We start from the raw sequence: 22,518 nt of genomic DNA, 5'->3' as shown, positions 1-22,518 counted from the left end.
ATCCAGTAGATGGGGAGGTCTCTAGTTTCTCCCCACTCCGAGTCCAATCCCTAATAGTGGACACCAATGTGGCAGAGACAGCGTTGTCGCTCCACTCGTCTTGGTGTGCCTTTGTTATGGATATATGTTTACTCCCTGGGTCCGGCATTAAGTCCAGAATGCATGCTGGTGGGTCCACCGTACAGAATGAGGCGGGCCCTCGGAAAACAAAATACATTACTTGGACTATGCTCGGGCCACACCGGAGCAAAGCCTCGGTGTAGGGCTCATCTGGCCCCGGGGTCTTACTATATCTTATGGTCATGTGTAATTCTTCTGCTGGCATTGTATCATACTCTCCCACAAGGTGGTTTTTTGACAAATCAATGATATGCTCTGCGGTGTGGGTCACATCTGCCGAGGGGAATTCCAAACTCCACCAGTAATATGGCACGTCCTCAGCTTCTGTGACCATCACAGGAACGCAGTCTAGGGGACAGTGAATTACTTTAAACACCCCTTTATTTGTGGGAACAATGGCTAGTTCCATTTGGAGCATATCTGCCCGTCCCAACAAGTTATGTGGGCACCTAGCCATCATTAGGACTCGGCTAGTGGAAGCTACCTCCCTATTCTGGCCCCATTCCAATCTTACAACTTCACTCAAAGGAACTTTCGCCTCCTCCCCACTCGCCCCCGTCATTACTACCACACGCTTAGATTTTGGCACACTGGCTGTCTCTCTAATTACGGATCTTTCCGCCCCTGTGTCTGCGAGGCACATCATAGGCTTATTGTTTACATATACCAAAGTTTCTGGTCTTAGTTTTGAATGCACGTCTTCTTCAGACAGCTGGACCTCTATCTGATTTCGGCCACAATGTTTATCTAACACAACACTTTTCCTCCCTTCATCCGTCCGGACTCTTCCTAGTCATGCCTGCTTGCCATCTCTCTCCCGACATTCTCTGGCAAAATGCCCAGATCTAAAACAAACAAAACAAAGTCCTTTCCTCCTTGCCTCCTCTCGTCTCTCCTCGTTATCACAATCTCTGCCCCCCCCCCATCTCATTTTGTTTTTCTGGCTCTCTCGCGGCCCCCTCCACTCTCTGCGCCCTTTTGGCCCCTGTCCCCTCCAATCTGTGCGTAAAATGTAGGTTTCCGCACCCTCTCGCAACTGGACCTCATGCGCTTTTCTCTTCATTTTATCTTTCATCACCTTTTCTGCGTGGACTACATTGTCCATAAATTCATCAATCGAGGCCGTGGGTAGCGTTACCATGTTTTGTTCTATCCATGCTTTTATTTGTGGTTTAAGGCCGAACAAAATTGCTTGCTTCAATTGCTGGTTGAAGGGCCCATTAGGGTGACCATCTTCACTGATACCGCTGTTTATTTTAAATACTGGGTACAATCTAGCCCTGTACTCTTGTACTGTTTCTTCCATCGACTGTGTAGTTTGACTAATCTTAGCATAGTTTGGATGTTTTACAAACACACGACGCATATTTGCAAAAATGGAGTCTGGATTGCTTAAACTATTAACAACCTCGCCTGGTGACATGATAAGATCGTTACTTTTCCCTGTGTATGGGCTCCACTGCCCTTTGCACTGGTGCCATTTTAACCCTGTAATTTGCATGAGTGCCTGTTGCATTTCGGGGCCATTTAGATGATAACTTTGTTGCAAGTCAATTATTCCCTGAACGCACCCTTCTACATCATCAGTGGGTTTTGGAACATGTTCGAGGACCTTAATCATTTGTTCTTTTGTCCAAGGCCTATGAACCAATACATAATGAGGTTGGCCGTCTTCCCCTGCTCTCGGGTTTGCCACCTGGATGAGCGGGAAGGTCTCAGTGGGTTTACTTACCTCGGGTCCCTCCAGGAGGATTGGCGTTCCCCCCATCTCTTTATTCCATGATAACTCGGGCCCTTGACCCCTACGCGTCATCATGTGTGGCCCCGCATTATGTGATGTGGAATTAAGGTCATATCTCGGCGGCGGTATTGTCGGGTACAGCTGTGTCGTAGTGGGTGTGAATGTAACATTATCATCTTGTAATGGTGGTTTTACTTTTTTCATTCGTGTCTTTTCCCCCTCTTCTATATTTTGTGTTGCATTTAACTGCTGTTCTACGCTTGGCCCCGTAAACAGCTGTTCCTTCCTTATTTTAATCACTCGCTTACGTCCCCTTCCCTGTGTCTCATCATCTTCAGCACGAGCAACATTAATACCACTTTGGCTCTCCCCTTCTTTCTTACGCATCTCCTCATGCCAAACTCTAGCCTGCCTCAATTGTTTGCCTGGTGTATCACGAGTACGTTGCTTTTGCCGATCATGAATAGACAGGTTTCTCAACAACTCCCCCGTCTCTTTTACTCCAGCCAAATCTGGATCAAATTGATAGCGTCCTTTCCATTTACCCAAGTACTTCGTACTACCCGGGAACTTGAGTTCCATCTTTTTTACCATATCGGGTGATTTTGACCTGTCAGGTCTGGCTCCCCGTTTTTTATCTTTCTTCCCCATTGTCTGCTTTGTTAGTAGTCACACAAAAATACTTTGAGAGATTCTCTGGAGAAATGCTACGTGCTCGTTCACTTCCCCTGATGTCAAGCTTCTACCTTTTGACCTAGCGTCTCAGGAGGACATCAGCTTGGTGTTTAAATTTCACGGAACGTGAACGATTTTAGATCTCCTTCAAATACTCTCCACGCACACACATATAATCCGCAGTTAGTATGTCAGTCACAGGCCTGGTCAATTCACTGTCTCACTTGTTCGGACCCGAACCACCCGGGAGTTCCGTTACCCAGGTACACCGTTAAAACAACTGGTTTTTAATCTGCAGAAGCTACGTTATCTGCAGTAATGTTATCTTGACTAAACCAAATCTACAGAAGTTACGTTATCTGCAACAATGTTCCAAACCTGCAGAAGTTACGTTATCTGCAGTGAACAACAACAATAGTGAAGTAGCTAAGTCTCACACCAAAAACCGTCTAGGTGCCGTGGTACCCAAAATACTTCAAGAAGTTTTTGTCTTACCCCTTGCCGTCCGTGTCTTTCCTCTGGTTCAGTCGGATGTCAACCGGGGCACTCGTCGGGAGATCCTGCGAGACCGGCCTCAAAATCAAGACGAGATGAGGTTTTTTAAGTCCTGGTTGCTGTGCACAGTCTTTTCCTCCGGTCGTCACCGCCTCCCCCTCCGCATGACCCGGTCAACACCCGTTTTGAAGGACCGAAGGACCACTGTAAAATGTCAAGGGAGAATCACCCCTACGCGGGGGAGCGACTCACGCCTCGGCAAGTAGGAAACAAGACACGGACAGACAGAATATAAGTTTCCGGCCGGGAGAGATGAAACCTCAGTGAACAGGTCTGATCTCTGAACCTCCAGTTCTCTCCAAGCCTTTTATTGAATATCATAAGTCACGTCGACATGTGCCGACACATTTCAATCAATACAGAAATCAATACAAGTACATACGACCGATTCAAAGGTACCTAAATTGTCAAGGGCATGTTTACTTCGGTCCAGCTGGTGTTTACTTGGTCCATGTCCGCCTCCCCTCATGTGTGTTCAGGAGTGGAGTTTGTTCGGTTGCCCCGACCTAAGTGGTCGTCCTAACCTAAGTGCGGTGGTGTGATGGTTAGTTCCTAGATTCTAGTTAATAAATGAACTAGAGTTAGTAACAATATCATGAAACTTTATGTGTTATGTATTTATGTGTTATGTATTTAAACTGTGCATAACATTGGACTGTATGTAAAATCAAACTGTTGTGTGATATTAGACTGTGTGTGTGATATTAGACTGTGTGTGATATTAGACTGTGTGTGATATTAGACTGTGTGTGTGATATTATTTTATTACATTCGATAACATGATTGCTCCTATAATGTTCTTCACACCAAGCGGCCCCTAAGTTTAACCGAATGGAAGCTCCGGGGGAGGAGGGTGGGCGTGTGTCACAGTTAAGCCGAATTGGAGCACCTCTTCCGCCCGGGCACGAGCGGAGCGCGAAGCTGTCAGTTATGAATGAATAAATGAATAAATAAATAAATAAATAAAGAATGGCACCTTTCATTTCACAGGGCACACCAGACGGCGTACCAGCAGGTAAAAGTCTGAGTAATTAAATAAATACAAAAAGAATGGCTGGGGAATAAAAAAATAATACGTTTTAATAATAATTTGGTTTTTTTGTTATAACATCAATTTCACTCTCTCTCTCTCTCCCCGTATATATATATATATATATTTATATATTTATTATATATATTGTATTTTTTTTTAAGCATTTTTGAAGGTGCGCCGCTACTTCGCGGATTTTCAGTTTTCGCGGGTGGTCTCGGTCCCCATTAACCGCGATAACCGAGGGTTCACTGTACTCCATAAAATTTACAAAAAGCGAGGTGAAACACTCAACCAGGGCTGCTTTTTTTAACATTTCTCGAGGGCCATGGCGAGCCATTTCAAAATAGCTGCACAACTAACATATAAAATATTGATAAATTTGCTCTGCCTGATGTGTGTGTAAAGTTTCACGAGTTGTCGTTCATATTTAGAACCTCATAATCAGCGTTGTTTTATTGCCGAACAGTGCAATGCCACTCCCACAACTTTTCACGAAAAAGGATGAATTTCGTATTGTGACATCCTCATGGCCGAAACAGTCATCCGAGCATATATGAGGGCGACCTTGTTGAGTTGCACGGAGAAAAACATCCAAAAAAATAACTTGTATTAGCTTTTACCAGTTGGTGGCGCTACTACTACGATGAAAAATAAGTTGGTGGATGTCTTCAGGGCTGAAGTATCCTCAAATGTGTACAACTTCGAGAAGATAGTATCATCTGAGTAATGTTGCCGGAGCTTTTGTTGCCACAGAGTACAATCGGACTTTTCAGCACCGTAATAGCCACGCCTTTTGCCAAAACGTCACAAAATTCGGCAGAGAGTAAGTGAGTCTTTTCTGACTAATTTTCAGTCGGATTCGTCAAAAGGGCACCGTGCAGTACGTGAAAATTAAAATAAAAACAAATTTTTGATTCCACTTGGCGGCGCTGTGTGTATAACAAAATAATAACATTAAGATGTCTTCAGGTCGGGACGTTTTATTTACAGGTGAAGGTTTGGATTTTTAGGAGCATGTCCAGGGGAGTTATTAAGCATTCATTTATTTGTATTAGGTTCATTTTGTCTTCTTATTATTGATATTTGACTGATTCATTAAAAGCAGACAATTATGTTTTAGGTTAATTTTTTACCTGACATGTTTCGGCGAGTCTTTCGCCTTCTTCAGAGTGTCGCATGATGGTGTCTTGAGACCCGTCTTTATCAGCTGATGTTCCATGAGGGTGTGACTTACCTGTCAAAAAAATTAAAAAATCAGAGCAGTAAAAGAACAAGCACAACATGAACATTACAAATCAGCAATCACTGACCACTGCAAAAGGGAAAACCACATCATGGACTGGGAGAAGGGCAGGGTCATCCGCACCGGAGAGAACAAACTACAGCGCTGGATCAAAGAAGCAATTGAGATCTGCAAGCGAGGCATAAAAACCATGAACAGAGACAAGGGAGCCTTCATCCTCTCTACCACCTGGAGCAGCATCTTGGCGGAGTGAACGGACAGCGGGGGGCGTGACTTGCCTTCATTCTTGTGACAGGTAAGGCACGCCTTCATGGAACATCAGCTGATTAAGACTGGTCACAAGACACCATCACAGGGTTCGAAGTTAACTTTAAAAACTGCTTCCCCATAGGGCAAGTGCCACTAAAATTTGCCTTGCCCGAGTGGCCAAATTACTTGCCCAACTTGGGCAAGTGACAATTCTTTTTCTCTTGCCCTGAGTGACTTTTTGTATGACAAAGTGTCTAATTACAAATTGCATGAATTTTTTGTTCGGACAGTTCCCGCCTAGAAAGAATTAAAAATACGTTACAATCATAAGTGTTGCTTATATAAAAATGTATCATGTATTAACACATTAATTAGGTGTCTGCTGACCCAGGATTATGTTATTGTTATGTTATGTTATATATCAATGAGAATGTGGAATGACACTGAACGATGGAAGGTGGAAGGATGTGGAAAGATCGTGAATGACATTGAATGATTTGGAATGACACTGAAAGATTTTGAATAATACTGAATGACACTGAATGAAGTAAAACTCTCTGGGAACGGGCCAATTCAAGATAGCTGCCGCACTGTGGGGGAGGCTTTGGTACCAAATTTGGAAAGAGACCCAAACGGTTGGGTCCATTTTATATCAGTGTGGGGGTGAAACGTTGGTCTCTGCGGAGCTGTCTGAATATTGGAGAAGTGAGAAGACAAAGTAAAACAGAACAATTAAAATCACTCTTCAAATACATATTGTTTGGTAAGCAGAGCATGATTTACAGCTCACCATTTTATTGCATGCACCAAGCATGTTATACATTTTTCTGTCCACGGGATGGCGTAGTCAAGAAAAATGAAGCATCTCGAAGCCCATTCGTGTGTGAAGTATTTCCCTGCAGGGCTTGGCTGCTTTATGGGGCTTCATTTTGCCATCACTAGTTTTAGATAGTTTTAATTTTTGAAAGAGCATTTTCATTTTACAGTGAACCCTCGCTACTTCGCGGTTCACCTTTCGCGGGTTCAGTGCTTCGCGGGTCTAAAAAATATTCGGGGGCATTGTAGTTTCGCCGAGCGGCACGACGGGGCGCTGGAGCTGTTAGACGGCCGGCATGCGCCGAAGAAGAGCGTGGGCGAAGAGGAGAGTGGACGAAGAAGAGCACGTTCCCCCGGGCACGATTTGGGGCGACGTTTCGCGCGGTTCGGACCGTACCAGAGCTCCGGCCAGCGTGCGTGGCAGTTAAGCCGAAGAGGAACAACTTCCGCCCGGGCACTAGCGGGGCGACATTTCGCTCTGTTCGGGAGCGTACGAGAGCTCCGGAGGAGGCCGGCCGGCGTGCGTGGCAGTTAAGCCGAAGAGGAGCACCTTCCCCGGGCACGGGCGGTGTCAAGCGGCCCCTAAGTTTAACCGAATGGAAGCTCCGGAGGAGGAGGGCATGCTCGCGTCACAGTTAAGCCGAAGAGAAGCACCTTCCCCGGGCACGGGCGGGGCGAAATGAAACCGAGTTCAACCGAACGGAGACACGCTTCGGGGGAGCAGGTCCGGCGTGCATGACAATTAAGCCGAAGAGGAGCACCTCTTCCGCCCGAGCACGAGCGGAGCGCGAGGCTGTCAGTTATGAATGAATAAATGAATAAAAAAAATAAATGAAGAATGCCACCTTTCATTTCACAGGGCACACCGGACGGCGTACCAGCAGGTAAAGGTCGAAGTAATTAAAAAAATACAAAAAGAAGTAATTGAATAAATACAAAAATAATGGCTGGGGAATAAAAAAATAATAAGTTTTAATATTTTTTTTTTTTTGTTATAGCATGAATTTCACTCTCTCTCTCTCTACCCGTGTATATATATATATATATATACATATATATATATATATATACATATTTATTATTTTTTTTTTTTAAGCATTTTTGAAGGTGCACCACTACTTCGCACTTTTTTTTTTGAAGCATTTTTGAAGGTGCGCCGCTACTTCGCGGATTTTCAGTTTTCGCGGGTGGTCTCGGTCCCCATTAACCGCGATAACCGAGGGTTCACTGTATTTTTTTCATTATCGAATTTTATTTTTTTCTATTCAAGTTTTGAGTTCATTTTCGTTTACTAAAATAACCTTGGGCTGCAACTACTATCACAGCAACGGCTCATTATATTTTGGCTGCTAAATATGCCAATTTGTCAGAGAGAAGACCGTGACAAAGAATGGCCCAATCGCAATAAACACTCTACACCATACGTTCCTCGTTGACGTGTACATGGGGTGTTGCAGAGCACAGGTTCCAAGCGTACCGATATTGCAAAATTGGGACAATGCGTGTGACGACACCAACTTCCGCCTCCTATGTCATCGAGCTTGGCGGCACGTTATCATTATGTATTTATTTGTAACAATTTTGACGTTGAGAGTGATATTAAAACTTAAGTAATGTGGTAGTTAAGAAAAAACCCTGGCTTGGGACCCACCGGAACAAGCTATAGCTTCATTTGTACTATTTGAGGCGCTCTCACAATCTGCGGCGCATGCACACAAGGTCGCTAAGTACGCTAGCTGCACTCGGACAAAACACGTAGGTGACTTTAAAAGAGTGACCGAAATTGCACACATGCAACTGTTTATCATAATGTCATAATTTGATATGTACATTTGAAGAGAATTTTTTTCAGCATGGGCACAAGAATTCCACCGAACATCGCCAGTTCAATGGGATTTTGGTTAAGTCCGCAAATAATTGTGGACAATATACTTTGGCTGCGCGCTCGAATAATTTTACTCGTATATACTTCAATGAGGGTGTAGTGTGGGTATCGGGATCTTTAACACGCCCTAACACGAAGCTGACTCTCCAACCGCCACAGCCTTTTAATGACGAAATTATAAAATAAACAAAAACACTGTTCAACAACATAAAATAAAATAAAAAATCACATCATACTTACATTTATAAACTTTAATCCTCAAGAACATTATTCTCAGGTTGACCGAAAGACGAGGACACGGGAGCGCCTCGGGCATGTTCTTCTTCCTTGTGTAGGCGAATGACGTTTTAAGGTGCTTGTCCGCCACCTGCTGTGCTGAACTATGTATTAAATAAGAAAAGCAAATTGTTGAATGTTTTTTCCCCAATGAAGACTGAATTGTAAAATACCCGGAAATGGCTTTTCTGTTTTATTGTGCATTTAAAAAAAATTCAGATTGTCCTTTTTTGTTGAGATAATTGTTGAATATTGAAATTGCACATGTAACTGGTAATTTAGTTTTAGATATTATTTGAACCAGTGGAGGGCCATGCATTTCACACCTGGGCCTTCAATGAAGTCCTACTTCGTCCTACTTGAATAAATCCCCCTCATAATACCATAATTTATGACACCACGGGTGGACAAACAATATACAGAAAAGCACTTAGACAGCACTGACCGAGTGTTGGACGATATAGCTTCTCTTGAAAGGTCCGTGTTGAAAATGGCCTCGCAAGTGAATCTTCAATTTCTAAAGATAAAGATGTCTTTTAATTGTCCCATAACGGGGACATTTGCAGTGTTACAGCAGCAAAGATATACATCACACAGTGGCACCGACGTAATGTAGCCGTTAATGTATAACATTGGCAGCAGGCATTCATAAAAAGCATGCAAATATACACAGTATATACGTATATACACAGATCCCCATGTATATACACACTTACAGCCCACAACATATACAAGTGTAAGGAAACACTCCTAATGCCTGTCTATGGTTCAGAGGGGAAATAAATAAAAACTCTGCAATGATAAAAAAAAATACTGAATGATTGAAAATACTGCAATGATAAAAATACTGCAAGAATAAAAGTACTGTACCCAGCCAACATGTCCAACTGGGCCCCAAATGGGGTAAATGCGGGATTCCTGGGTACCAAGTGGGAATGGGCTAGAAGTGGGCAATGGTACAGGGTTCCATGTGGGCGCCATCTGGGATTGGTGGGCATGGGCTTAAACTGGGCAAATGTTGTGGGTGCAATACGGGTTGTGTATGGGCTAAGTGGGCATGGGTTAGAACTGGTAAAGATAAAGATAAAGATGTCCTTTATTAGTCCCACAATGGGGAAATTTGAGGTGTTACAGCAGCAAAGATATAGCTCACACAGAGTCGGCGGCGTAATGTAGCCGTTAATGTATAACATTAGCAGCAGACATTCATAAAAAGCATGCAAATATACACAGTATAAACGTATCTAAGTGTAAGGAAACACTCCTAATGTCTGTCCATTATACAGAGGGGAAAATGCTGTAATGATAAAAACTACTGAATCTACTACTGAAACCATTTATAGGTCCTATTTGGGTTATGTGTGGGCTAAGTGGGCATGGGTTAGAACTGGTCAACCATGTGAGGGTCTCATATGGGCTGTATATGGGCCAAGTGGGCATGGGTTAGAGCTGGTCAACCATGTCTGGGTCCTATTTGGGTTATGTGTGGGCTAAGTGGGCATGGGTTAGAAGTGGTCACCATTTATCGGTCCTGTTTGGGTTATGTGTGGGATAAGTGGGCATAGGTTAGAGCTGGTCAACCATGTCTGGGTCCTGTATGGGTTATAGATGAGCTAAGCGGGCATGGGTTTGAAAATTTGTTCTGGAGCCTTTTTGATATTTAATGCATGCTATGCTAATAGTAACCACCCGAAGACTATTCTCAGTAGAACTATTCAATGGATGCCAAAACGATAGAGACATGGCCATGGAGCCTATGCTGCGAGATTGTGAAAGGACTAAAATAAGTGTAGGATTTTTGAGGACCAGAAGTCAGCTTTTATTAGGTTTGACATTGATTTAACTTATGGAACAATGCAAATTATGGTCGGGTTGTTGTTGGACTTTTTCCGCTTTTGACTAAGGGACGGGTGTTTTTATTTTCTGGGACTCTTTAGAACAAGCGGCACGGTGGCGGACTGGTTAGCAAGTCCGCATCACAGTACAGAAGTGCAAGGTTCTCCCTATGCCTGCTAGGGTTTTCGCCGGTTTCCTCCCACTTTCCAAAAACATTCATGATAGGTTGATTGGTCACTGGTCCAAGGTCTGAGTGTGAGAGCGGATGGTTGCTTGTCTCTGTGTGCCCTGCGATTGACTGGCAACCAGTTCAGGGTGTACCCTGTCGACTGCCCGAAGACAGCTGGGATAGGCTCCAGCACTCCCGGGGACCCTTGTGAGGACAAGAAGCAGTACAGAGGATTGATTGATTTATTAAAATTAAAATTAAATTCATGTATTTATCTATGCTAAATTTAACAACGCTGGACGTTATATTTTGTGAATTTACATGTACCCCCAACTGTGACATTTTATAATATTCCAGACAGCTAAGATTGTCATCTATGAACTATTTGACAAGGCAGGTCCAGCATTGTCAGCCACATCCAACAGTCAACACAGTTACTTTTTTTTTAATAAACAAAATCAACATTATTAATTAATGTTATTTTATTAATTCTGTATGCTGTGAAAGATCTTTATTCAAAGTATATTTGAAGTTATTTCTACCTTATTGCTTGATTTTTGTAGATTCAAGTTGGAGTTGTCAAAATTACAGATTCTTTTGAAGGCAGCATATTCAAACTGTGAGAAAAGGAGCGAATGCAAGCTACGCGGTCTTTGAGGTGCGGCAGAAGAGCTGAAAGCACGGTGAGTCCCGAACGATAATTGAATTAATTAATTAATCTTGGGTAAATGTCTGGCTCTCATTTTTTAGACTTACTTTACAATGTGTTTTGTAATTTTTCAAGGTTGCCTGTGTTGGAAAACTGCTTGGTGCGTTAGCTAAAACACAGTATGCTAAAATGATAAATGACGAGAACACAGAGGGTATATCAACAACGTACGTACTCGAATTATTTTGGGGAAAACTTAAGTACATTATAATCACCCTTTTAATAATACTGATAAGCGTTGTGTGTTTTATTTATTTTTATGAGGACCTTTACAACGAGCTACATATTGTTAGCATTGGGCCTACGACGCTAAACACAGTGTCCCTCGATCTCTCTCCAAAATTCTCCAAAAGACTTAAGCTTTCACTCAAATTAATACAATCTACTCCACTAGCTCATTTAAGGCTTTTTTGTGATGTGTTTGATTTGGGTAAGTAAAGCAAAACATATTAACTGTTGAATGTTGCCTGTTATTTAAATAATAGAAATTCAAGATGAAAGTTGAACAGATATTGAAATGCTAGATTGGCTCATTCAGAATCATGCCACAATGTGCTTTGTATGTTTTGTGTGTGGGTTTATCAAGCTCTAATTCAATGCAGTGTCCAAAACGAGCGCGCATAATTGTTGGATGAATGTTGGTTAATAGAGTCAGATAATAGTTAAAATTCCAACAGTTGAACAGATGTTGAAATGCTAGATTGGCTCATTCAGAATCATGCCACAATGTGCTTTGTATGTTTTGTGTGTAGGCTTATCAAGCTCTAATTCAATGCAGTGTTGAGCTGCATTTGAGAGGAACTACGTAAGTAACTAATGTGGAAAAATTGTGACTTCTTTGTGTACTTTTATTTTGAATATTCAAATTTTGTGGGTAAAGGTTAGAGAAAATAAGTTAAAAATGAGAGCTGTACAGGTATTTAAGTTTTTGGTTTGTAAAATACCCGAATGTGGGTTTCAGCAGGTGAGGCAATGATTGGACAGAGCAAAAGCTATGCTCCAAAATAGAAGTGATTACACCTTCACTAGACTAACCTGCAGCTAATTACATAATTATAAAATTAACACTTTAACCTGGCTTCCCCATCACAGATGTATTCTTTTAAATGCAAAGCTCTTTGTTCTAGCTTTTGTTGTTAAATGACATTCATGCCCAAGTGTCTATGCATCCATTGCAGGGATGTTTTCTCAAGTGACGAGTCTGAAGCCTGTGATGACGAAGTACCATCTACACCTCCCCATGGATTGTCACAGAGAAAAAGCTTCCTAACCAAGAGAGGCGCTGCAGAAGGTCCTTGAGTACGTCCAACGTGTTGAGTCTGTGAGTCTACTGCAGGATCTAATGCAGGTATGAAAATGATGAAATTTTAATGTATTATCTTCAAAATTATAAATAATTATTTAATTTTTTTGAAATATAAAATTAGGTACCCTAAACCCAAGTAGGAACCCCAGTCCCAGTACATTCCTGATTCTGGAGCTACAGAGATCAAACCATCCTACTGTATCACTAAATAGCCCCACCTCTAAAACCCTGATTCGGAAGGCCGAGTTGAAAGACTTCAGAGTTCAAGATGGTCAACTGCAACTATGATAAGCCGAATGTGTTCACCCCAAGTCGGAAACTGAGAAAAAGACTCAATTTTCACATGATTTCAGTCCCTTCTATATTTAAAAGAATGTATTGGGGCTCTAAAAATGTGAAATATTTTTACAAGTATTTCTTTTACTACTCATAGGCAGTTTCATAATAATAGTACAATTTGGCATCGTGTATTGTTTTTTGGTTCCATTCAAAATGCACAAGACGTATAGACATATTTTGTTTGTGGATCGCTGCAGCATCACACGAGCGCACAGAGACAAACGTGGCAGCAACTTAAAACAATTAAAATATCGAATCGAAATCGAGAACTGAAAATCAAAAATCGAATCGGGGCTTGAGTGAATCGTTACCTCCCTAATCATAATCATTTTGGTAGAATGTTGGGCTCTTGCCCTTTGAGTGTATATGGCGTTACCGAAGCTGTTCACTTAATCGACAATTCCTTTCCTGTGACGTTTATCATACCCAGTTTAACTGCCAAAATATTTTTAAGTGTGTGATGATTATCTGGATCGAGTGACACCCATGTTATAATGGTTGCAGGTATTGGTGGATTGGACGATAGTGTCAGAACAATGATGGCGTTCATCATGACAAATCCTCTGTCTCTGAAGTACAATCTCTTTGGACATCGTAGCAAGAACAAGCGCCGAGACCTGCCTTTTTCTGATGTTCTATACGGTAATATATTTTTTATTTTTTATTTTTTTTAAGGGATTGTGGTGTGAAGACATTTCAGCATGTCCCATAAGGTTTCACAATCATTAAATAGCTTTACTAAGTTGGCTTCTTGTCTTTTTTGTTTTAGGAGCACTGAAAAGGAATGGAGCCACAAAGGACATCAACGAGAAGGACACAGGCAACCCTGTCCAAGTGGTTCATGGGAGCTTGTGATCAAGGTGGGAATAGGGCAGTTCGAGCTCGGAGATCTCAAGGCAACTGTCAGGTTTAAAACGTCCTGACGCCATTTTTAGACTGAAGGTGGCATAAATCCAGACCAAACCAGTTAGAGTTTTGTTTTTGACCATTCGCGAATGGGAGAGGAAGTCAGGAGGTGAAGCAGGCGTCTTGCCAGTTCAATCTCGCGCACTCTCTCTCACTCTCTACCACCCGTTCGGTCTTTTATCAGCAACCTAAGCAGACAATGGAGGTCTGTCTGAAATTCTAGCAGGCAGGCAGGAAGCAATCAACCACAGTAGTCAGTCAGGAATTCGAAACTAAAGTGTGTGCGTGTGTTCCAGTTGTGCGCGTGTGTGCTAAAGCAATAATGTGAGTGTCTGTGTGTGTGTGCGCAATTATAACTGATACAAATAGTGTATAAAAACATGATTAGAAATACACAAACTATTTACATATCCTCATCCCATCTCACATTCCCCCGTTTGTGGGTTTAAATCATGTCCTTACGGCTTTAAGACAGATCATCATAATGAAATCATACAACAGTGTGGTCATCCGTGGAGGGGCGAAAACCCTCAGTAGGGACAAAATTCCCCTCCTCCCTTCCGGCGTGGAACGAGATTCTCATGGTATGTTGGTCACTTGGGAATAAAACATAAAAAAACTTCAATATACCTAGTGAAAAATAACAAAACTGTCTCCACGCAGAGCTTGTCTCCACGCAGAGCTTGTCTCTGCGGCGACTTGATGGAGGCCCTTGCCTCGTTGTAGGAGGGGACAGCCGTCTTTACCTCCCGGATCTTCGTGTGTGGTGTATGTGTGTGCATGTGTGGGGGCAGGGGCAAAAGGGTCCATGTGTTATTTAGGTTTCAGTGTCCAGTTCGAGTTTGTCATTGTCCAGTTCGAATTCGTCATTCTCAACATCAATCAGGTTGTAATGGTACATTTGGGCAACAAACATGCAGTTAATAATCATCTTTGTCATAAGAATAATGCAACATGAACAGACTACACATAACAAAAATGAAAACCATAATTATCCCGATATATTGTCTTTCAAATTCTTCGTAGTGGTCATAACATCAATAATTGTTTCATTTTATTAAAAATGTAAATGCAGTAATGTTCTCCAATCAAGGCTAAAATTCTTTATGTACGTCATTAATTTCCAAACAATATCTAATCTTTTTGTTCTGTGGCTTCAACATTCGTATCTGTGGCTGGTTGTGCGGTTCCGATGTGCGTGTGGTCCGATATTGTGACTCAGGTGGGCTCCTGTTCGAGGGATTCGCGTTGCTCGGCCTTTAGCTGGAAACCGGAGAAGCTTGTACTGCAACTGGTGGATCCAGCTGCCACGCCCCGCGACCTTTGCTGCCGTCGGGGTCACTGCAATCATCTGGCGAGGGCCATCTCAGCATTCACTTGTCCCAACGAAGTCGTTTCAGCACCTTGAAGAAGAGTTGGTCTCCCACACGGACGTGATTTCTCTGTGGATCAGAACACACTGGCCAGTAATTGCGTCTTTTTTTTTTTTTTTTTTTTTTTTTGGGCAAAACATGTTTCCCATGTGTACTGGGACTGATGTGCCAGTCGCTGGTGGTTCTGATGAACCTGAGAGTCGATAGGGGATAGTGTCCTAACTTCGGCTGGCACTATCCTCATTGCTGTGATTGAAACACAGTCTGGTCATTGTCTCCTTTTTTTCCCTCATATTCTTGATAAGTCTGCCCTTAACAGTCCCATTAGTGCGTTCCACAAGTCCTGCAGACTGTATGCACAATGACGCTTTGAGTCAATTTTGCAACAACTGTCCCACTTGTTACAACATCATTCACAAAATGCATAATTTTCACTTCAAATCACTTCTTGAAATTCCAAATGTCAGGATAATTTGTGTTAGGTTGAAGATGTATTTTATCCCATATTTTACTCTATTAGTATTGCAAAAGAATTGTTCCACAGCGTGACCCATGTTTGACCATATGGATGAGAAGACTTCACAGAGAAGCGGATGCCTGAAGACTGGATCAACGTCTGCAACATCAAAGGAGGTGTGCTGAGACACACCTCTGAAACAAAAGGACTGAGACTTTAGTACCAGAGCACTAAAAGGGCATATCTGCCTTTTCAATCAGTGGATGACTGCCATTGATGTCTGTCTTTCCTCTTGTGTCTGAGATGTTTACATGTTCCTGCTGGTGCTCCCCCCTTCATCTCTTAGTGCAAATACATTGTATTGTTAGGGACTTCCCTAATAAAATAGAGGGCTCGGCGGAGTGTGCTCCAGAACGAATTTGGAGATGTAACTGAGCACACCTCTGTTCGTTCTCCTCGCGAGTAAAAGATCAACTCTTGTCTTCCTTCCATTCATTTAGCCTATGTTCAGTGAATGCTTAGGTGATTGAACCTGACAATTTGATTACACAACACTTTTTCCAACTGTTTTAGCATCAACATATGTTGTCGGAAACAACTTAATCCATTTTGAAAACATATGAATTACAACCAAACAATATTGCATCTCAAACAAATAACACTGTCTAAAAAAAAGTTTTTTGTTGAAAAGTCTGTATGTGGGAACAATTTCATATCATACTACCCCTCTCTTGACTCATGGTTATGCTCGTGTGTCACTCTTATTACTTTTCCAATCAATGAATTAGGCAGCCAGGATTTGCCATCTGCCAATTTGCTGATCCTGTCCTCAGCAATGTTTGCACCTTTGTTCTCCCAATTTGTGCGTTCAATTACTGGTACCTTTTTCCCTGGCGTGGGATCAAATTGTCAAGTTGATTTTCTGCGTGTGTGTGCGTGTGGGGGTGTGTTCATTTTCCCTTTTAGCTGCGCTGTGTCGATATAAAGGCGAGGCAGTTTCCAATTGTAATTGTGTCATTTTCTGTTAAGTGAATTTTGCGTTCACAAATAACTATTTTAGACGTGCTTTATGCACAACTTTTCTTTTCCTGTTGTGGTTTTTAAAGCCCAATGTCGACAGAACGCATGAACATTTATCTTGACTGTCAGTCCACATTGTAACCATACAACTCATACAAGATGGGAAACCCCAAATTTTAATTAGCTCACACCCGCCTACGCTCTTCCTGCTTATCCTAACAATCTCTTATCCGTTGGTATCACAATGTTAGTACTCCCATCGCATAAAAGTCAGTTTGATTTCAGGCTGCGACCTTGGTTCTCAAACACTTTTACTTCTTATCAGTCTGGAATGCGCACCTGGTCTGTGTTACAAGTCTGAGTTCCTCCAGTCGGGAGGAAGGTCAAGTCGCGGTTTGGTGATAATTTGGACGGCTCCACAGTCGTGTGGCGCCTCCTAGATGATGCGGGGAAAAAATGACGCTGGGCTGAAATGCACCGCAACTTATCAGTATAATGTGTCCCTGTGACAATTAGGCCGGCGTGCAATGTGAATGTGGTGGGAAAAGAATGTAATTTTTTGATTCCTTAAAGCAGCAGTGAAAGCTCTTAATCACACTCTAAGTGGTTCTCTGCCACGAAATCCAAATTGTTGTGACTAAATATGCAAATGAATTCATTTTGCCCTGGTTCCTGCAGTAACCCAGGCTAATGAAGTCATTTTTTGCAGTCACTGTTTTGCTCAAATGGCTTATAATAATTTGGTAGTGCGTTAAGATGCTTTGTCGATACAATCTTGTAGTGTATCTTCACAAGTTCCAACATACACAACCCATTCCATGGCCATGACGATACTGTTTTAAAGATTACCAAGGCTTGTTGGACCTTTCTCTGCCACATAAATTACAGCCCTGAGAGGCACTGGGCCTCAACTTTATCTATGAAGGGTCAGGGATTTAATGGGGGTCACCGAGGCGTCCCAAGGAAAGTTTTTACAGAAAAGTGGTCTGGCAATATCTTTTCTCTTTCTTATCACTGACAATGCGCCCCTTTAAAGTTTTGACGTTTGTTTGAATTCGCCCGTGCTTATTAATTCTATTGAAGTCCAATTTTGTCAGTGTATCACGGCCTAATGAGTAAAACGCATGTTGATGTAGAACTCCTTCTACACACACTTTTATGTTTGACTTTTTACGTCACGTGATCCTCCATTGCTACCACAACTCGTCCTGAAAAGTTAATGTTTTGTAACAAGACTTACTGCTTCCTCCTTTCTTTCTTTTCTTTTTCCTTCCTTCTGCCCAACACGTTCATGCTTTCTGTGCATAATTTAGAATTTTCTTTTCCATTTTACAAGTTGGCCAATTTAAATTAGGTTGTTTTATTTGAAAAGCCTGTAATTCTCTTTTTTTTCCCCTTTTCACCTAATCACAAATTTCTTATCACAAAAATGAACATGTTAATTCTATTTTATTTCCTATTTTTCCAATCTTGTGACTCATTTCACTTCAACCAGTTCTACCTTAAAGTGGACAAGTACACATCAATGTTTTTTGTAGTTTCTATTTTCTTCTCTGCTTTAATGAAAATTATAGCCCTTCTAGCCAAATTTTTCCTGTGTCATTTCTATCTCTGCATTTCATTCCATTTCTGGCCTACCTTAATACTAAAACAAAAATGCTCTTTCAAAAATTAAAACTATCTAAAACTAGTGATGGCAAAATGAAGCCCCATAAAGCAGCCAAGCCCTGCAGGGAAATACTTCACACACGAATGGGCTTCGAGATGCTTCATTTTTCTTGACTACGCCATCCCATGGACAGAAAAATGTATAACATGCTTGGTGCATGCAATAAAATGGTGAGCTGTAAATCATGCTCTGCCCACCAAACAATATGTATTTGAAGAGTGATTTTAATTGTTCTGTTTTACTTTGTCTTCTAACTTCTCCAATATTCAGACAGCTCCGCCGAGACCAACGTTTCACCCCCACACTGATATAAAATGGACCCAACCGTTTGGGTCTCTTTCCAAATTTGGTACCAAAGCCTCCCCCACAGTGCGGCAGCTATCTTGAATTGGCCCGTTCCCAGAAAGTTTTACTTCATTCAGTGTCATTCAGTATTATTCAAAATCTTTCAGTGTCATTCCAAATCATTCAATGTCATTCACAATCTTTCCACATCCTTCCACCTTCCATCGTTCAGTGTCATTCCACATTCTCTTTCATATATAACATAACGTAACAATAACATAATCCTGGGTCAGCAGACACCTAATTAATGTGTTAATACATGATACATTTTTCTATAAGCAACCCTTATGATTGTAACGTATTTTTAATTCTTTCTAGGCGGGAACTGTCCGAACAAAAAATTCATGCAATTTGTAATTAGACACTTTGTCATACAAAAAGTCACTCAGGGCAAGAGAAAAAAAATTGTCACTTGCCCAAGTTGGGCAAGTAATTTGGCCACTCGGGCAAGGCAAATTTTAGTGGCACTTGCCCTATGGGCAAGCAGTTTTTAAAGTTAACTTCGAACCCTGTGATGGTGTCTTGTGACCTGTCTTTATCAGCTGATGTTCCATGAAGGCGTGCCTTACCTGTCACAAGAATGAAGGCAAGTCACGCCCCCCGCTGTCCATTCACTCCGCCAAGACGCTGCTCCAGGTGGTAGAGAGGATGAAGGCTCCCTTGTCTCTGTTCATGGTTTTTATGCCTCGCTTGCAGATCTCAATGGCCTCTCTGATCCAGCGCTGTAGTTTGTTCTCTTCTGTGCGGATGACCCTGCCCTTCTCCCGGTCCATGATGTGGTTTTCCCTTTTGCAGTGGTCAGTGATTGCTGATTTGTAATGTTCATGTTGTGCTTGTTCTTTTACTGCTCTGATTTTTTAATTTTTTTGACAGGTAAGTCACACCCTCATGGAACATCAGCTGATAAAGACTGGTCTCAAGACACCATCATGCGACACTCTGAAGAAGGCGAAAGACTCGCCGAAACATGTCAGGTAAAAAATTAACCTAAAACATAAATGTCTGCTTTTAATGAATCAGTCAAATATCAATAATAAGAAGACAAAATGAACCTAATACAAATAAATGAATGCTTAATAACTCCCCTGCACATGCTCCTAAAAATCCAAACCTTCACCTGTAAATAAAACGTCCCGACCTGAAGACATCTTAATGTTATTATTTTGTTTTACACACAGCGCCGCCAAGTGGAATCAAAAATTTGTTTTTATTTTAATTTTCACGTACTGCACGGTGCCCTTCTGACGAATCCGACTGAAAATTAGTCAGAAAAGACTCAAGACAATGATCTTACTCTCTGCCGAATTTTGTGACGTTTTGGCAAAAGGCGTGGCTATTACGGTGCTGAAAAGTCCGATTGTACTTTGTGACAACAAAAGCTCCGGCAACATGACTCAGATGATCCTATCTTCTCGAAGTTGTACACATTTGAGGATACTTCAGCCCTGAAGACTTCTACCAACTTATTTTTCATCGTAGTAGTAGCGCCACCAACTGGTAAAAGCTAATACAAGTTATTTTCTTGGATGTTTTTCTCCGTGCAACTCAACAAGGTCGCCCTCATATATGCTCGGATTACTGTTTCGGCCATGAGGATGTCACAATACGAAATTCGTCCTTTTTCGTGAAAGGTTGTGGGAGTGGCATTGCACTGTTCGGCAATAAAACAACGCTGATTATGAGGTTGTAAATATGAACGACAACTCGTGAAACTTTACACACACATCAGGCCGAGCAAATTTATAAATATATATATATATATATATATATATATATATATATATATATACGGGGAGAGAGAGAGTGAAATTCATGTTACAACAAAAAAAAACAAATTATTATTAAAACATATTATTTTTTAATTCCCCAGCCATTCTTTTTGTATTTATTTAATTACTCCGACTTTTACCTGCTGGTACGCCGTCCGGTGTGCCCTGTGAAATGAAAGGTGGCATTCTTTATTTATTTATTCATTTATTCATTCATAACTGACAGCCTCGCGCTCCGCTCGTGCCCGGGCGGAAGAGGTGCTCCAATTCGGCTTAACTGTGACACACGCCCGCCCTCCTCCCCCGGAACTTCCATTCGGTTAAACTTAGGGGCCGCTTGGCACCGCCCGTGCCCGGGGAAGGTGCTCCTCTTCGGCTTACTGTGACGCGAGCATGCCCTCCTCCTCCGGAGCTTCCATTCAGTTAAACTTAGGGGCCGCTTGAAACCGCCCGTGCCCGGGGAAGGTGCTCCTCTTCGGCTTACTGTGACGCGAGCATCCCCTCCTCCTCCGGAGCTTCCATTCGGTTAAACTTAGGGGCCGCTTGGAACCGCCCGTGCCCGTGGAAGGTGCTCCTCTTCGGCTTACTGTGACGCGAGCATGCCCTCCTCCTCCGGAGCTTCCATTCGGTTAACCTTAGGGGCCGCTTGGAACCGCCCGTGCCCGGGGAAGGTGCTCCTCTTCGGCTTACTGTGACGCGAGCATGCCCTCCTCCTCCGGAGCTTCCATTCGGTTAAACTTAGGGGCCGCTTGGCACCGCCCGTGCCCGGGGAAGGTGTTCCTCTACGGCTTAACTGCCACGCACGCCGGCCGGAGCTCTGGTACGGTTCAAACCGCGCGAAACGTCGCCACCGATCGTGTCCGGGGGAACGTGCTCTTCTTCGTCCACTCTCCTCTTCGCCCACGCTCTTCTTCGGCGCACGCCGGCCGTCTAACTGCTCCAGCGCCCCGTCGTGCCGCTCTGCGAAACTACAATGCCCCCGAATATTTTTTAGACCCGCGAAGCACTGAACCCGCGAAAGGTGAACCGCGAAGTAGCGAGGGTTCACTGTATGTATAAGACCAAGACCTACAAAAAAGTCTCTTGGAGCAATGAGCTAGGTTTTACAGGAAGTCGGCCATTTTTAATTTACTTAAAAGGGGGCGGGTCACCACAATGGACTTTGTGTAGAAATTATTATTGGGGCCCGAGCAGCGACGGCGGCGAGGTCCCTATTGTTTTTGAAGAAATTATTATTAGGGCCTGAGCAGCGACCGCTACGAGGTCCCCATTGTTTTTGTGGAAATTATTATTATTTTTATTATTATTATTAGGGCCCGAGCAGTGACCGCTGCGAGGTCCCTATTGTTTTTCTAGAAATTGTTATTAGGGCCCGAGCTGCGACGGCTGCGAGGTCCCTATTGTTTTTGTAGAAAATATTATTACTTTTATTATTAATAATATTATTATTATTATTATTATTAGGGCCTGAGCAGCGACCGCTGCGAAGTCCCTATTGTTTTTGTAGAAATTATTATTATTATTATTTTTCCGATTGTTCGATCGCATTTTTGACCCCCGAAACATGCACAAAAACTCACCAAACTTGGCAGTCTCATCGGGCATGGCGAAAAATTTGATATTTTAACGTCTAATATGAACAGGAAGTGAGTTATGAATTTTTGAAAGTCCGACTTTTGCCCTTTTTTGCATGTTTACAGGGGTCATTCTTTTGCACCCTGATCCTAAAGGCTTCATCTGATTGCCTTAAAATTCTGTCTGTAGCATCTGAAGACCTGGGACAAACACTGGGGCTAAAATTTTTTGTTTCCGAAATACTATATGACAGGGGCGGGGCTTCAAAGTTTTCACTTAAGATTTCCTTCGCCGCAATGGACAAAATGCTTAATAACTCTCCTGCACATGCTGCTAAAAATCCAAAACTTCACATGTACATAAAGAGTCTGTACCTGAAGACATCTATATGTTTATATTCAGTTATACACCTTGCGCCAATCAATATCATTTTTTACATTTTGACGTACTGC

The 22,518-nt window shown here is 42.3% G+C and overlaps 1 long non-coding RNA gene across 1 annotated transcript; it reads left to right on the top strand.

Annotated features, from left to right (window-relative positions):
* The first annotated feature begins 13,489 nt into the window (after positions 1 to 13,489).
* LOC148315540 (uncharacterized) lies at positions 13,490 to 19,525 on the top strand. Its single transcript, XR_015840839.1, has 3 exons — positions 13,490 to 13,594; positions 13,722 to 13,812; positions 19,419 to 19,525. It is a non-coding gene; the product is annotated as an uncharacterized LOC148315540 (long non-coding RNA).
* Positions 19,526 to 22,518: the final 2,993 nt, after the last annotated feature.

This window comes from Idiotropiscis lumnitzeri, unplaced genomic scaffold (assembly GCF_059441095.1).
Source record: "Idiotropiscis lumnitzeri isolate Australia: NSW breed Sydney's pygmy pipehorse unplaced genomic scaffold, RoL_Ilum_1.0 HiC_scaffold_106, whole genome shotgun sequence".
NCBI classification, from domain to species: Eukaryota; Metazoa; Chordata; class Actinopteri; order Syngnathiformes; family Syngnathidae; genus Idiotropiscis; species Idiotropiscis lumnitzeri.
This window is presented reverse-complemented; position numbering and strand designations above follow the sequence as displayed.